This window comes from Antechinus flavipes, chromosome 2, assembly GCF_016432865.1.
Source record: "Antechinus flavipes isolate AdamAnt ecotype Samford, QLD, Australia chromosome 2, AdamAnt_v2, whole genome shotgun sequence".
Classification (NCBI taxonomy): Eukaryota; Metazoa; Chordata; class Mammalia; order Dasyuromorphia; family Dasyuridae; genus Antechinus; species Antechinus flavipes.
In genome coordinates, this window is record NC_067399.1 from 35,469,013 (window position 1) to 35,486,887 (window position 17,875).

A 17,875-nucleotide genomic window follows, 5' to 3' on the forward strand; every position below is an offset into this window, starting at 1 on the left:
AGAACAAGGAGAAAATTGTACACAGTAACAAAAATATTTTAAATGATCATCTGTGAATGACTTAATTATTCTAAGCAATACAATGATCCAAGATAATTCTGAAGGACTTATGATGAAAAAATGCTAACCATCACCAGACTCTTCTCCCCCATTTTTGACACTGGCAACTTTGTTTTTCTTTTTCTTTTTTTAGTTGCTTTTTCCTTCTGATTGGAAGGTAGAGAGCAGAGGAATAAATTCATCCCAAAGCTTTTCTTTACAGAAGGCTCAGACTGTTCCAACTAATTTTTCACTTTCCAGCAACTGTTCTGTTTGGTTTCAACTCCAACAACAATATGCCTGCACATTGGGTACCCTATTCTAGCTCTTCTTTTCAGCTTGCTTTTGCATATTATTTTCCCTCATTAAATTGTAAGCTTCCTGAGCACAAGGACTATTTATTTTCCTTATTTGTATCCCCAAAACTTAATACAGTGCCTTGCACATAATAGGAAGCTAATAAATGCTTATTTATTATTGACTTATTGAGTTGCATGTCCAATTGATGTTTTTTACTCTCCTTTACTGATAAATGCACAAAGAATATTAATATACTGCTGTTGTAGCTGTTAATTAATAGAGTCATTATAGGAAGCAATTTGGTATTATGACATAAATTCTACTAAACCATGTGTATCCTTTGACCTAGTCATAGACGCTCAAAGACAGCAAAAACAAAAGGAAAAAAAGGATGCAGAAGTTTCAAAATATTTATAACAGTTCTTTATCTTATAGCAAAGTACTAGGAACAAAGAAATACCCACCATCAAGGGAATAGATGATCAAATTACACTAAATGCAATGGAATAAATATTATCATGCCATAAGAAACTACAAAATAGTGATAGTTTGAGAAATTGAGAAGACTTCTATGAAGCAATGTAAAGGGAGAATAGCAGAACTAAGAAAATATTTTCCAAAATGACACCACCATATAATGATCAACCATAATTCCAGAAAATAGATGATAAAACATGCTCCTCATCTTTTGACAGAAAAGTGATTTTTCCTTTTAAAATTGTTTTTATTCTAGTTATATATGTATATTCATTTTTTTGAATATACATTTCATTATGAATCATATTGGGAGACAAAAATCAGAACAAAAGGGAAAAACCATGGGGAAAAAAAAGTGAACATACCATGTGTTGATTTATATTCAGTCTCCATAGTTCTTTCTCTGGATGTAGATGGTTTTCTATCCAAAGTTACTAAGATTGCCCTGGATTCCTGAACTGCTGAAAAGAGTTGATCATCACACAATCTTGTTGTTATTATGTCCAATGTATTCCTAGCTCTGCTTGTTTTGCTCAGCATCAGTTAATGTAAAATTTTCCAGGCCTTTCTAAAATCAGCTTGTTCATAATTTTTTATAGAACAATAATATTCCATTACTTTCACATACCACAACTCATTCAGCTACTCCCCAATTGATGGGCATCTCATTTTCCTTTTCTCTCCTTTATGATTTTCTTGGGTTTTATCCCCATCAGTAGCACTGCTGGATCAAAGGGTATGTACAGTTTTGGAGCCCTTTGGGCACAGATTCAAATTGCTCTTAAGAATGTTTGGATCCTGATAGAAAAGTGAAAAGAAATGAATTTGTTTTTCATGACTATGCTTCTTGGCAGGCTTTCCTTTTTTTCCTGGAGGTGGGGGAAAAGGGGAAACAGATAGAATTTGAGTGGGATGGCAGTTAGCAATAGAGTTATCAGAAAGATAGAAAAAGAGGGTCACACTAATGCATTTTTTAAAATGTACAAAAGAGAACAGAAGAAAATTCAAAAGGAAAACTGGATAGCTTTTAAAGTCATATGTTCAAGTTTTATACACACATGCATAAAAATAAGTTAAACATAATTGAGATTTTAGATCCTGCACATATAATCCTGTTTCTTTGTATATGGAAAGGATTTTCAAGAAGGCCTGTTTAAATTCAGAATAAAAAGAAATAAAAAACAAGCCCAAATAATTAATCCACTTCTCTCCCCCTCCCCATCCCACTATAAAATGAGGGAATAGCCCTCTATGTCCAAGTAAAGCTCCAAGATAAGAATGGTTTGGATACAAGTACTCTGTGCACATTTGGAAGAAAGGCCTTTCCCTTCATGTCTCAGCAGTCATTTCACCCTTGAACTCTCATTCTGTAATAACTTTTTAGTCTATCACCCCTCTTTGACACACTGATCTACTGTTGTTCAGTTCCTCTTGGGATGTCCACTTTAGGAAGGGATACAAGGAACGTGTATACATTTTCCCCTAGGAGATGTTTGCTAGTAGTTCTATTTGCTTGATTGTATGTATATATAGAGACATAAATGTAAATATGGATAATATGTGTATGGGTATGTGTATGTATATATATAGGGACAGAGGAGGGAGGGAAAGAGACAGAAAGACGGTGGGAGAGAAAGAGAATCTGGTACTGACAAGCATTTTAATGCTCATTGGCTGCCTGCTGGGATGAAATGAAGCAAGAAATTAAAAAATGAAATTAGAGTTCTTGAGGGAGAAAAATGGAAAGACAAGAAGCTTAGAAGTTAAGAAACCTTACTGAAGTAGCAGTATCCCTAAAAAACCAGAACTAAGCAAAAAGAACTCAATTACACAGAATAAAGTTAAAATAATGAAAAAGGGGGAAACAAGCAAAAGAGAGATAATATAAGAAACATCAGAGTCCCTAAAAGACATAATCAAACAAAAAATCTGCATACCATATTAAGAAATTATAAAACTTTCCAGATATATTAGAACCAGATGTCAAATAAAGAAAGGGAAGATTCTTTTTCTGTCCTGCTGAAACAAAAACAGAAAACTGAAAATCATTAGTCATGTCAGCAAAAATTCAGAGCAACGAACCCCTGTCAGGATACCACAAGACTACACTGCAACTGTTACAAAAGGGAAAAATCTTGTTTATTGCTGTTCAGTTGGTTTTTAATTATGTCCCAACTCTGGGGGCTTTCTTGGCAAAGATACTGAAGTAGTTTGCAATTTCCTTTTAAACTTTTTAAAGGTTAAAAAAAAATGATAATGCTTCAGCCAATAACAAAAGGAGGAAAAGGAAAATTATAAAATATATGAGAAAGATCAAACAAATCTAAATAGATTTTTAAGCACATACTAAACCAAGTTATATGTTTAAACAAACAAGAATTTTTTTTAAATTACCTTCAAAAATATAAGATACTTAAATGAACAGTAAACAGAATAGAAATTTTAAATAACCTGGTCTCTTAAAAGATAAAGGACCTAAATAGAAAGTAACTGTCAAAAAAAAAATGTTACTGTTTCTGACAAATTTATAGTTGACTTCTGTTAAGGACCATGCCTAAGTGTGAAGGGGCAGCACAATTGTGAATCATAACACACTTGAAAAAATTACAAATCAGTTTTTACTGACACAGAAATGTTGCTTGTGGATTGAGAATGAAATAAATTGGAGGCAAGGGGGAAGAAAAGAAAGGTCAGAGAATGGAACTGCCTCTCAGCCTCCTTGCATTGTTATCACCCTCTCATATGAAGGGTTCTATTCTGCTGGTCAGAATTAATTCCCCAGCAACTAGGAGCAGGTGGCTCCTGTAACAGACTTCAAATTAAAAAACAAAACAAAACAAAACTTAATAACAATACTGCAAAAATTATTCTCAAAAATTGAAAAAGGTACATTGGTAGTCTCCTTAAACATGATATAGTCAGATTCCAACATAGAGAAGATAAAGAATATTGACTTATTACCCCATTAGCGAATATCAATTTAAAAATGTTAAATAAAATCTTTTCAGACTATGGCAAATTATTTAAGAAATCATTAATTATGACCAAATTAGATTTAAATCAGGGATACAACGATGATTCAATAATTAAAACATAAACAATCCACATCACTAATAATTAAAACTACTTGATCATCTCAATAGCTATAAGAACATTTTTGACAAAATACCACTCATTTATATTCAAAAACAAAAACTTGCCTAGTCTGGCCAGAAAGGCATCTTTTTTAACATAAAAAATGTATTAAAAACCAACAATAGGCAATATGCAATGATGATAGAATAAACTGGAATTCTTAATCTTTTTGTAGAACATATACCCTACCCTTTTAACATTCTGGTAAAATCCTTTCAGAATAAAGTTTTTATATGCATAAAATAAAATATAAAGAATTTTAAAGGCAATAAATTATACTGAAATAAATAAATATATTTAAAATAAGTTCACAGATCTGAATTTAAGAACCCATAGATAATAGGGACTTAGGGCTTGGATAAACATTATGGTTCCTTGGGGTGCAATGACATCTCTGAAAGGGATACCGCTTCCTTTTAGAATATCAAGAAACCCCTAAAAATGGACCAATAGTTGGGATAAACCAGTAAGTCTATGATCGGAACCTCAATAAATCATTTCAATCAATTAAAAAAACTGAAAAGCACTTTCAGAGTACCTCCTATGTGCCTCATCAATAGGTGCTTTTATTGGCTTTTATTAGAGATTTATTAGAGAAGCATACTGTTAAAATTTTTCCTCCAGTTTCTAATTTTGGCTAAATTGATCTTATTTGTGCAAGAGTTTTTTTTTTTTTTTTTTAATAACTTTTTATCGACAGAATCCATTCCAGGGTAATTTTTTACAGCATTATCCCTTGCACTCCTGTTCCGATTTTTCCCCTCTCTCCCTCCACCCCCTCCCCCAGATGGCAAGCAGTCCTTTACATGTTGAATAGGTTACAGTATATCCTAGATACAATATATGTGTGCAGAACTGAACAGTTTTCTTGTTGCACAAGGAGAATTGGATTCAGAAGGTATAAATAACCCGGGAAGAAAAACAAACATGCAAGCAGTTTATATTCATTTCCCAGTGTTCTTTCTCTGGGTGTAGCTGCTTCTGTCCATCCTTGATCAATTTAAACGGAATTAGCTCTCTTTATCGAAGAGAACCACTTCCATCAGAATACATCCTCAAACAGTATCATTGTTGAGGTAATTAATGATCTCCTGGTTCTGTTCATTTCACTTAGCATCAGTTCTTGTAAGTCTCGCCAGTCCTCTCTGTATTCATCCTGCTGGTCGTTCCTTACAGAACGATAATATCCCATAACATTCATATACCATAATTTACTCAACCATTCTCCAATTGATGGGCATCCATTCATTTTCCAGCTTCTAGCCACTACAAACAAGGCTGCCACAAACATTTTGTGTGCAAGAGCTTTTTAACTTCATATAATTAAAATTATGCATTTTATTTCCCCATAGTTCTGTTAATTGTTTGGTCATAAATTTTTCCCTTATCCATTGAGCTGAAAGGTACATTTTCCCATTTCTCCTTTAATTTACTTAAGGTAACACCCTTCAAACCTAAATCTTTTATCTATTTTGATTTTATGTTGGCATATGTTATGACATGATGGTTTATGCTTCATTTCTGCCAATCTGCTTATCAGTTTTCTAGCAGTTTTTTATCAAATGAGGACTTCTTGGATTTATCAAATACTAGATTACGATGGTCATTTATTACTGTGTACTTAATCAATTAACCAATCTACTTTTTTTAGCCAGTACAAGCTAGTTTTGAAGTTTACCACTTTGAGATAAGGTTTGAAATCTAGTACTAATAATAAGCTGCCTTTTTTGACATTTTAAAAAATTCACTTAATGTTCCTGACCTTTTGTTCTTCCAGACGATTTTAAAAATTATTTCTATAGTCCTATAAAATAAATCTTTGGTCTTTTGATTGGTATGGCATTGAATAAGTTAATCAACTTAGAATAGAATTATTTTAATTAAATTGACTGGGGCTACCCAAGAGCAATTACTATTTCTCTAATTATTTAGATTTGGTTTTGCTTGAAGTACAATTGTATTTACATGTTCCTTGGATTTGTCTTGGAAAATAAACTCAGAAGTATTTTACATTGTCTACAATTATTTTAAATAGAATTTCTCTATCTCTTTCTTCAGTGTTTTCTTGGTAGTATAGGGAAATACTAAGAATTTATATGGATATATTTTACCAACTGCAGGTATACTTAAGTTCTTCATCACTTCAACTAATTTTTTTTAGTTGATTCTCCAGAGTTCTCTAAGTTTACCATCACATCATCTGAAGTGATAAGTTTTTTTTTCCTTCATTTGCAAATTTTAATTCTTCAGTTTCTTTTCCTTATTGCAACAGCTAGCATTTCTAGCATAATATTTTGCAATAGTGATAATAGCCTTGCTTGTTTCACTCCTGATTTTACTGGGAAGACTAAGTTTAAGGCTATTATCGATAATGCTTATTCTTAGTTTTGGATAGATACTACTTATCTTTTTAAGAAAGGCTCCAATTATGCATATGTGTTCTAGTGTTTTGTTTTGTTTTTTTCCTAAGGGTGTTGTATTTTGTCAAAAACTTTTTCTACATCTATTGAAATAATCATGTTTTGTTGTTTTTGTTATTGATATGGTCCTAATATGTTGACATACTAATGTTATTGATATTTCTTAATTATTATTATCTCTTACATACTATTCAGTAAATGATTATACACTCAGATTCACTTTCCACAACATCCATGGTCTAGAGCAGTGGGCTTCATATTTCCCATCTGCATCACCACAGACGTAATCTGCTTCGTTTTTTATTGCCAATTCCTCCACTGTCTCAGGTCATTCACATCATGTAAATAGCTGTCACTCTAAAATAAACTTTTTTCTTGCCCTTTTATTTCATCCATTATATGAGAACTTAAAACAAAATGAATTTCACACTTAAGGAAGCAAAATGAATTTCACACTTATTGGGAAAATGAAGGTTCTCAATCATGACTCTATGAATACTTAAGGAACAAAACAGTGACTACGAAATTAAGACTGAAATCCTTAAACCAATGAACACAAATATTCCTGAAAGCATAGGAATAAAAGGTGTAAGTCTGAAGAAGCAGGGGAAACAAACAGATCAAACGAGGGTGTTAATCATAATAATCAAATTTAAGGATGAATGTATTAGGCCATCATTATTCCAAACTGCTTTTCTTAATATAAATTGATGCATTATTCCCAAGAGGTGCCTTTTGTCTATTTCTCTCTTTGTAGGCAATTTGTTTTTATGTTACAAGTACTATCTTTTATAAAAAACAAAATATCTTATCAAGAACTTCAATGATTCACTAAAGAATGCAGGAAAGATTTATTTAACATTCTTGCTAAAAATGAGTGCTTAGGTTAATAGATGCATGGTTGAAACTGTCAAGTGTTTTATTTCCTATCCTAAAGCACAAGTCCCTCCTCCATTCTCCATTAATTGGGTGTCACAAAAATTACAGAATGTGAATCTCCATCCATTATTTAGCCAATCCCAGCTCCAAGAAGCTTACATTTTTATTGGGAAGATAATTTGACAGGCAAAGTTCAAATCTAAAATTATATCCTTGATTTTACATTCTTTAACATTTTTGTGGGTTTCAATTTTCTAATTTAGGTTTCATTTCTCCAATTTAATTTTCAAAACTCTGTGGAGACTAAATTCCCATTTAATTGTCACAATCACCCACCTGTTGTTGTTTTTTTAAATCCATAATTTCCACAGCCTTTTCTAACCCTTTGAAACTGGCTAATACTTTTTATATCCCACTTCGTAAAAGTATATTAACCTCTGCATAAATCTCACACAGGACAATCTCCTGCTACATTTAAAATCCCAGCAATTGCTGTTAAGGTCAGGATGAGAAAAACCATGACTCCAGCCATTCAGTCAATGGATAATTAATCCCTGAATTCTCTGTTAATTCTTCTGACAGGGCTGTACCAGGAGTGAAGGTATAACAACATGCTCCAATTGTAGCACATTTCTTCTTCTCCTTCTCTTCTTTTCCCTCCTTTCCCCTTCACCTCCTCCTATTCCTTTTTCTCCTTCTCTTCCCTTCTTCTTCTTCTTCTTTTTTTTTTTTTTGGGGGGGGGGGGAACCTATCCAGAACCATTCCCATTCTGCTAATGTCATCCGACTGCTCTGTTATTCCCTTCACTGCTTCTCTGGCATAGTTTATCCAATAATAGTTACTCACCAGAGTAGGAATGACCCAAATCCAGAATTAACTAGATTGCTAGCCTTGGATTCACTAGGTACTATCCTTGACTTAATTCTTCCTGATTCAGTCTACTTTCTTCATCAAATGCCAGGGTAAAAGAAATAGTCAATTGTCTCTTTAACAATGAGATGATTCAAACCAGTTCCACTTGTTTAGTGATGAAAAGAACTATCTACACCCAGAGAGAGGATTGTGAGAACTGAGTGTGGAAAACAACATAGCATTCTCACTCTCTCTGTTGTTATCTGCTTGCATTTTGTTTTCTTTCTCAGTTTTTCTTTTTCTTCCTTCTTGATCTGATTTTTCTTGTACAGCAAGATAACTGTATAACTATTAAAAATATATATATTTTAACATATTTAACATATATTGGACTACCTGCCATCTAGGGGAAGGGGTGGAGGGAAGGAGGGGAAAATTTGGAACAAAAGGTTTTGCAAGAGAATGTTGGAAAAATTACCCATGCATATGTTTTGTAAATAAAAAAAAATTAAGAATAAAAATATGTACAACTAAATGCACGGTGCTATAAATTAATTTTAAAATTATAACACTATTGAAAAATAGTTGAATTCAAATAATCTCAGTGAATAAACTTAATCTCCAAGTTAAAAAAAATAAAAATAAATATAAAAAAATAAAAATAAATATATTTATATGAACATAAATATTTAAGTATTAAATATGATATAATATAATAATAATATTATATTATTATAATATTAAATATAAATATAAAAAATATAGCCAATTGGATCAGTGCACAGATACCCACTCAATCCCCAAAGCAGGTTTAAGAGTGCTATCTCCACAATACCACCAGGATAGTTTAGGGTAAATTCACCCCTGAGAAATTGCCAAAGCAGTATATGTCACTAAAGTCCCTATGTTTTGTTATCTTTCACTGCCAAGAGAAGCAAACCAAATGATTTCCAGAATTGGCATGAAGGGCTGGCTGGTATAACCTTGTTGATTCCCTCACAGAAGGGATTAGGTAGAATAAAGCACTACAATTTTCCAGAGTTATTGTGGGAACTGGAGGATCATACACTTGAATTCATTTTCATGTTTTTCCACACCCAAAGGGAATGGTACTGTCTGGACAATGTGGCAACCAGTTGCACAGGTTTAGAAATTGCTTTTGTTTAGACTTTTTACAGAGTATTTTTACCAGATCTACTCGGGCATTGGTGTCTACCATTTGCCTTGAATCCTTGACTTTCATCTGTGGTTTAAGAACCATGATTCCAAATCTTCCTAAGAGATCTATATCTATTACATATCTATCCCCAAACCATATATTTGGCTTACTTTTTGATCTGCATTTTCTAAATGCAGTCCTTGTGGCAAACCAAACATTATTCCAAACTGGACAGGCTGTTCCAGAAAATCCTCTTTCTCCATCAGGGCACAAATGCTTATTGTGATTACTTGTCTGTGGCTAATCAAGCCTCTACATTCTATAATTAGACAAGCATCAAACTGAATTGTTTTTGAGGTATCTTTTCCAGGAACACATACCCAAATTTTAATCTGATATCCCTCATTATAAATTGCTGAGAATTTCATATCAAATAAGTTATTTAAAAGAAAATATGTTTGTGCCACAGAACACACAGGACAGATGTTATTACCACATTAGGAATATATTAATAAATATCCCCTAAGAAAGTTCTCCAATTCTCTTCTCCAAACTATACTAAAGTTGTTTCAGCTTTAATTTCAGTAATCAATAAAATAACAGCTGGGTGCCACAGATACATTATCAGCTAAATGTTCTTACATTTTGAAAGATTTAAGCCTTAATACCAACTTATTTCTAGTAAGCTATATCTCTAGTAACAGGCAGATGACTAGGCCAAATATCCATTTTCCCCTATGATGGAAAACAATCATTTACCTAATAACTACATTTTTCTAGACAGAAATCAGCAGAATTTTTTTTATAGTTGCACTTTGCTCATGGCTTTTAACCTGACTGCTTGCTCTGAATATAGCACTTGCTGGATTCAAACAAGAGAAATAATATTAGTTATGGTGTCCCAAGAAATTTTCTCTCAAATAGCCAAGTCTCACACCAAAAGCCTCAGATCTAAAAAGAAGGCTTACAAATCATTGTGCATAATCTAAACAATCCCAGGGTAGATATGGTGGCAAGCATTTTAATGCTATGTTTTCTCTTTTCATATGTGCCTCCAGGACACAGTCAAAATTAGATTTAGAACTGTTAAAATCCTGCTTTTAGGTATTTTATTTATTTTTTAAAATTAAATTAAACTTTATTTATTTATTTATTTTTTGCTGAGGCAAAAAATTGGGGTTAAGTGACTTGCCTAGGGCCAAACAGCTAAAAAGTCTTAAGAGTCTGATACCAAATTTGAACTCAGGTCCTCCTGACTTAAGGGCTGGTGCTCTATCCACTGCACCACTTAGCTGTCCCTTTTTAGGTATTTTTTAAAAAGCTATAGATCATATTTGTTATCTTATTCATTAAACATTGAGACCATGATACACTTAAATGTTAAATATTTGTTGAAGAAAAATGGTAGAAGTAATGGGTTTTGAAACAACTATTTTCAGAGAATTACAGTTAATCAGAAATCTAACAAATTTCTCTTAAAATTTTCTTGCATTATTAAGCATTAAAACTCTTGATACAGCATCTTATCTAAGTAGATGTTCAGCAGACTTAAGTTTAAGAGCTAAATAATGGAAACAATTTCTCTTTTTGTGAGCCAGAAAAGGTTCAAGTGCCTCAATTTTTTTTTAACCTCAAGATGCTGGCCTTTTCATCTTGAGATTTTCACTAGCATAGCCCCACAAACCTGATTCCTATTTATGTCACTATAAAATTCTTACTGCCCTTTTACAAATCTTATCAATTGCTTTTACAATTAACCTTTTTTGCCCCTTGTTTTTAAAACCCTTTTTAAAAAAAACTTTCTATAAAATTTCATAAATTCTACTCTTTTAAGTATATTTCTTTGTTAAAAGGAGAAAGCAAGACAAATCTTAAGATTCAGAATATAGGTAATACTTCAATTATTTTGGGCAAAACTTCACAAACTTCTAGCACATGTCTAGCAGGGCTGACAAAATTTTAAAATATGGCTCATACAATTTTTACAATTTAGAAAGCAACAAAGTACCTTAAATATATTTCATCTAATTAAAAGATACAAACATATGACTTCTTTAGGTAAATTATCAGAGAATTTATTTTTTGGGGGAGGGTTTAAAATCAAATCAAATACAGTTTTATATTTTTAGTTGCAACACTTCAATATTAATGCACACATATTTCTAAAATCTTATTCCCAAATGTATCAAGTGAAAGTAATTCTAATCACATACAATTTAAATTTAAACACATAGAAATTTAGGATACTTTTTTGGGGAAAAACTCTTCCCCTTCAAAACTCCACTCTTCTAGACTCCCTAATATTTTTTAAATGACAGGAAACTATTAAGAGACCTGAGATGGAAACACAGGTCCTTGGGAGCAAAATGGCAATGGTTCTGATCTCCCCGCAAAACTTGTATTCTCAAACCCATGTAGATGGCTTGTATTTTACTGCTCCTATTGAGAAGGGAGAGATTTTAAAGTATAAAGAGAATTTTCTTAGTTTTCCCCAAGCCAACTTGGATAAAGACCACATCCTTCCAAGTACTATGAAAAGAATTTTTGGACTCAGGAAGTCCCCATCTGGAGAGAAACTGAGGCTGACTCCATGGTATGGGGTAAAGGTTTTGGGAGCCTACAATTCTTTGAAAAGGTTGTATTGGACATACCACCTCACAAGTTGTAATCCTGGCCATTCCCCAGTCTCTTCAAAGGTGAGAGGCTGTTTTTAAGAAAACTTTAACTTTTAAGAAAAATTCAGATTAGTTTGAATAAAGAAGCCTGATAAGCAAAGTGAGAAATAAAACAGACATAAAACATGTGCTTTTAAAATCCTAAATGGCCAGATCTTTTTCTTTATAATTCAGCTAACTGAGAAAGAAACATAGAACACACACAGAGATTTTAAATTCCTTTTCTGTCTAGGGCACATTTGTTTCTTCCTAATTTTTACTTCCTTTTAGAGGAATGTTTCCTGGAAAAGAGTCTCTTCTTCCCTCAGGCCCTGCTTCTTTATTCAGTCTCCCTTAGAGTTTCTTGTAAATATCTCTTATGCAGATCATTCCTGCACTTCTTTGTAGAAATTCTCCACTCCTGTGGTCACAGACCACCCTAATATTTTACATAACTTTAGATTTCCTGTCATCCACTCTTTTAGGACTACTTGAAAGAATGTACACAGAAGTTCCCTTGTTACCCCTTATTTATGTGATGCCATTAAATTCCCTCATCTTACTTATTTGTCTCAGACCTCAGCACATCATAAGATGCCCCAATCACCAAAGGCAATGCTAGATAGTCCACCTTCTTACCTTTGGCCTGTGCATAGAGTTGCCTGGTTTCAGAGCCTACTTTCTTTTTCCCTTCCTGATTTCCTGGATTAATCAGTGGTCTCTAATCTAAGCTGAATTTCACTCAACCCTGCTTGGTTGGATCCTTTGTCTAGATTGTCCAAGACTGGGGGTGGTCTGGTTAGAGGGATAATCTTTATCCAAGAGTACCATGATGTCATTCTCAGTTCCTCATTGGAGTAAACTCACTTCTCTCCATAAAGTTCAACTCTCATTAATTGTTGACCAATCAGAGTTCATTACTTCTCATCCAAGGACATATAAATCTCATGCTTCCTTTTTGATCATCAAGAGGACAATAATTGCTTTTTATTAATCATTTGCTGACTATGGTTGATAAAACGGATTGTAATTTTCCCTAAAATTTGGTCACTCAGAATTTTATATTGACCATGCAGAAGTAGTGTTGAATGAATAAACATATGGATAAGTTAAAATTAGGTGAAAAGAAAATTAGGCACAAGGAAAGCATGCTTTGTGATATGTCACTTAGTAGAACTGTACTGAGTAAGATAAAATTTGATTTTGCAATCACAGTCATGGACAGGTTTATATGAGATGAGGTTTATATACCTTGATGAAAACTAAGCTATGTGTTTCCTGGCTTTGACTAAACATTCAGTCACTTCCACTATCAGAGCCTTGGCTTGCTCTTTTAGTAATCTATGAGCATTTATTAAGAGCCTAACATGTGCAGGGCTATATTAGGGAGTGGAGTCAAAGGAAAATAAAATATTCCCTTCTCTCTAGGAGTTTACATTCTTCTGGTTGAAACAATATGCACGCATATAGTATCAAAAATATAAAGTAGGAGGTAGAATCAAGATGCAGAGAAGGGGCATTCCCAATCTCTCCTAATATTCCCCTACAAAAACTTTAAAATAATGCATCAAATCAAATTCTAACTAGCAGAAACAACTAAAAATTAGCATGAGACATTTTTCCAGGCCAAGACAACTTAGGGGGTCAGAAGGTACAGTTTGTGACAATGGAATAGGGGCTGGCCAGTAGTGCACATGGCAGCAACACCAATTTTGGAGTTTGCAGCAGCAGCAGTTCATGTTACTCTCATGACCTAGAGACAGAAAACAAACTGGAAAATTGGTCAAAAAGAGATGACAAGGGTTTTCTGTGTTGGTATTAGGTGTGGGGCTAAGGGCCTCTTGGCAACTCAATTCTGCATGACCCAGTTTTTTTTTTTTTTTCCTTTCCTTTTTTTAATTAAAGCTTTTTATTTACAAAGCATATGCATGGGTAATTTTTCCAACATTGACCCTTGAAAAACCTTTTGTTCCAAATTTTCCCCTCCTTCTCCCCACCCCCTTCCTTAACTGGCAGGTAGTCCAATATATATTAAATATGTTGAAATACATGTTAAATACAATATATGTATACATATTTATACAGTTATCTTGCTGCACAAGAAAAATCCGATCAAGAAGGAAGAAAAAGAAAAACTGAAAAAGAAAATAAAAATGCAGGCAAACAACAACAGAGAGAGTGAGAATGCTATGCTGTGTTCCACACTCTCTTTCCATGCTTCTTTTTCTGGGTGTAGATGGCTCTTTTCATCACTAAACAAGTGGAACTGGTTTGAATCATCTCAGTGTTGAAGCGAGCCACGCATGACCCAGTTCTAGGTTGAAGTAGCAGGGTGAAGATAAGTGCTTGGGAGACAAAAGCTGCAGCTGTGGTCACAATTCCAGGATAGAGAGAGAGACAACAGGAGTCCTCATTCCTGATCACAGTTCCAGGGAGAGAGGAATGTTGGTGCTTGTGATCCCAAGGGAGTAGGGCTCCTTCTCTGGGTAAGGACCAAAATGCAGAATAGAGGAACAGTGACCACACCTCTCTGCAGATTTGAAGACACCAAAACCATGCATATCCCCAAATGTAGCTTATGAAATCCCTTGGGAATTTCTAGACTAGGAAGGTCTCTGCTCATCTACAAGGGTACCAGCTGTACACCCTGGTTGATGCCTGTCTTGTAGTTGGTTCCCCACTCAAGTACCCATTGAGAGTCCAGCTAATGGTGCAAATAAAAATTAGATGAGCTAGGGGTAGAGGTGTGTATTCATCTTGGACTCATTTAGGGCATCCAGCATACCCCTGGTCCAGTGTTTATAGAAAATACAAGAACTCAAGAAGACAGGTTAAATTAGCTTTAGGGCAACAAATAAAACACCCATTGCTACTAAAGACACAGAATGCACAGGAATAAAATTGGTAATCCTAAATTGGTAAGTAGTCTCTATCAAAAAAACAAACAACAACAACAAAAAACAAGGCAAGGCATTATCAATGATGGGGATAAACTAGAAATCTTCCTAATAAGAGCAGGCATGAAGCAGGGATGGCTATTGAGAAGACTGTAATTCAACATCGTAATAGAAATTCTGTCTACAGAAATAAAACAAGAAGGGCACAAGGAAACAAGACTATCACACTTTGTGATGATAGGAAGATAAACTTAGGAGAACCCTAAAAATAAATTAAGAACTAGCCAAAGTTCCTAACTTTATCAAAGTTGCAGGAGATAAAATAAACCCATATGATCATCAGCATTTCTCCATACCACTAATAAAATCCAATAGTAAGAGAAAGGAAAAGGAATTCCATTTGAAACACTGCAGAGTGTTGTAACTGAGAGTCTCTCTGCCCAGACTCACCCAGGAACTAGCTGGCTGCAATTACAACTCCCTAGAAATTCTATCTACAGAAATAATCAAGAAGGGCACAAGGAAACAAAACTATCACACTTTATGATGATATGAAAATATACTTAGGAGAACCTAAAAATAAATTAAGAACTAGTCAAAACAATTAAGAACTTTACTTTATCACAGTTGCAGGAGATAAAATAAACCCATATGATCACCAGCATTTCTCTATACCAACTAACAAAATCCAGCAATAAGAGAAAGATAAAAGAATTCCATTTGAAACATTGCAGAGTGCTGTAACTGAGGGTCTCTCTGTTCAGACTCATCCAGGAACCAGCTGGCTGCAATTACAACTCCCCTGAACACAAAGGCACTGAAACACTTGGAGAAAAGGGAATTTTCGTGGTAAGAGAAGCGAACATAAAAAAAGTGACAATGCTGTCAAAACTCGCTGATTCAGGATCGGCCCAAACAAACTCCCAAAGAATTCTTTATAGAGACAAAAAATGGTAACATTTATCGGGAAAAACGGTTAAGAACACCAGGAGAACCAATGACAAAGAGAAGGAACGCAGCCCAAGTCAAAGGCAGAAATCATCACCATCATGCGTTAAGAAAGGAAAAATACGGCGGGTGATCAATGGAATCGATCAGGCCTCAAATGCAACGGAACTCAGGGACCGCAGGAACACTGGCTTTGGGGGAAAAGAACTATTTGACAAAACCTTATGGGACCATTGCTGGGGGTGGGGAGACCGCGGGTCCCCAGAGCACCAGGAACCTGGGACGGTCGGGGTGCAGGGGACGCTTGGCACGTGCCCTCTTGGGGTCCCGCAGCAATGGTTACTTACCTGGCCAGGCTCGGCGGTCACTACGGGGGCCATTGCCTCCTTCTCCTCAGGGGCAGAAAAGAGACCACAAGAGGCCGAGATCCTGGGGAGGAAAGGAGGCCCATGAGAAACTCCTTTTCTCATTGGGGAGGACCCCGGATGGCGGGAGAGGTGGGGGGAAAAAAGGGGTGAGCCACAAGGGCACGAGCACTTCTCCGGAGGGGACACTGGCTTCAGGCTGATACCTCCCTAGGGACAAAGAACACTTGACAGGCAGCCCCCGAGGAAACCCCAGCAACAGGGAAGGCTTCCTGGGGGAGGTGCCCAGGAGAATACGAGGAGGAGGAGGAGAGGTAACCCACGTGACATCAGGCCCCAGGATCTTCCTCCCCAAAGACAGTCTACCCAGCTGGAAGAAGGAATGAGGGAACAACCCGGGCCCCTGGGGCGGAGCTTTGAATGCGGCTCCGCCTCAGACTCCGCCCTCAGGATCCGCCTCTCTGCTTTAGGCGCGGCCTCTAGACCGCGGTAATTCGAGACAGGGCTACCTTCTCCCCCCGCCCCCCCCAGCGGACGCTCCGCCCATTCTCTATGTGCTCCCCTAAGGTCCCGGCGCTCCGACCCCGCCGCACCCCTGCAGTCGGTCTCTGGCTGGACCCGGCTCCATTTTCGGATCCCGCTCACCCCGTCCCGGATCGGTCAGGAGAGAGAAGAGGAAAAGTGTCACAACAAAGCATGGAAAAGGCGAGAAGAAGGCAGGGTGGAAGTGACGTCAGAGAGCTTTGGAAAATGCTCCTGGGATGAACGAGGCCTTCTGGGAATTGTAGTTTGGAAGCTTCGCCGTCTTCTACACATGTCTCTGAGTTGGACCCTCTTGCGTCTAGAATCCGCATCTACCCTGGAAGAGCTGGCAACAGGGAAGATTGTTCAGACTTCTCCCCCCTTCCTTGACTGCAGCAGGATGGTTGGATGAGGGAGAAAATATACTCAGTGTAGTGAAAATTATTTGAGATTTACTGGTAAAAGCAGGTTGCTTTGAAACTTTTAAGAACGTTACCTTGAAAGATTTAAAATTTATCCGGTCAGAAAAACTTCTAAGAGCTTACCTAGTATACTGGGAAAGATTTATTAAATCTATTAACTCCCACCTTAAAGTTTCCACAGGAAATTATAAGAAAACCGAAACACTTTTTCCCCCTGTGGTCCTAGCATTAGCCAAGTTGGGACTACAGAAATAAACTTATTTAATTAAAGTTATAGAAATGCTAAAAACTTCTTAAATTCTGAAAAGATTTGAGATTTATCATTAAGGAGTTTGGCAATTAGTCATTTTTAAGATTACAGGAAGAAAAGGCTGAGACTTTGGGGTAGTTCTAAAAACTCATTCTCTTCTGAAACATATTTGTAAGTTTTGAGGTACCACTCTAGAATTTATCTCGAGGAAAAATAAGGATTAAATCTTATGTTATTTTTGAAAAGGTTTTTTAACATAATTGACAAGATTAATAGCTTCATTGTTCTGGGGCAGTGAAAGAAAGTTACTTGGCAGAGAACCCAGAAATGAAGAGAATGAAGAAAAATAGGTAAATAACCTTTTGTTAATTCTGTCTTAACTTCCAATTGTGTCCATGAGTGTCCTTCTACCACCATCAGGAAAGGAAAATATAATCTTCAAATAAAGACTAGGGTAGATACTAAAAAAGAGGAAGCACCCCAGAAAGTTCTGAGGGCCCTTTCCCATAACCTCAACCACTCAGCGTGTCTCACTTCTCCCAGAGTCATGGATGT

General features: G+C 35.6%; 1 long non-coding RNA gene across 1 annotated transcript; it reads right to left on the reverse strand.

Annotated features, from left to right (window-relative positions):
- Positions 1 to 10,893: 10,893 nt before the first annotated feature.
- Positions 10,894 to 17,298, reverse strand: LOC127547514 (uncharacterized). The gene is made up of 3 exons (XR_007950197.1): positions 16,720 to 17,298; positions 16,109 to 16,190; positions 10,894 to 14,398 (listed from the first exon to the last, which is right to left on the reverse strand). It is a non-coding gene; the product is annotated as an uncharacterized LOC127547514 (long non-coding RNA).
- Between the last annotated feature and the right edge of the window lie 577 nt (positions 17,299 to 17,875).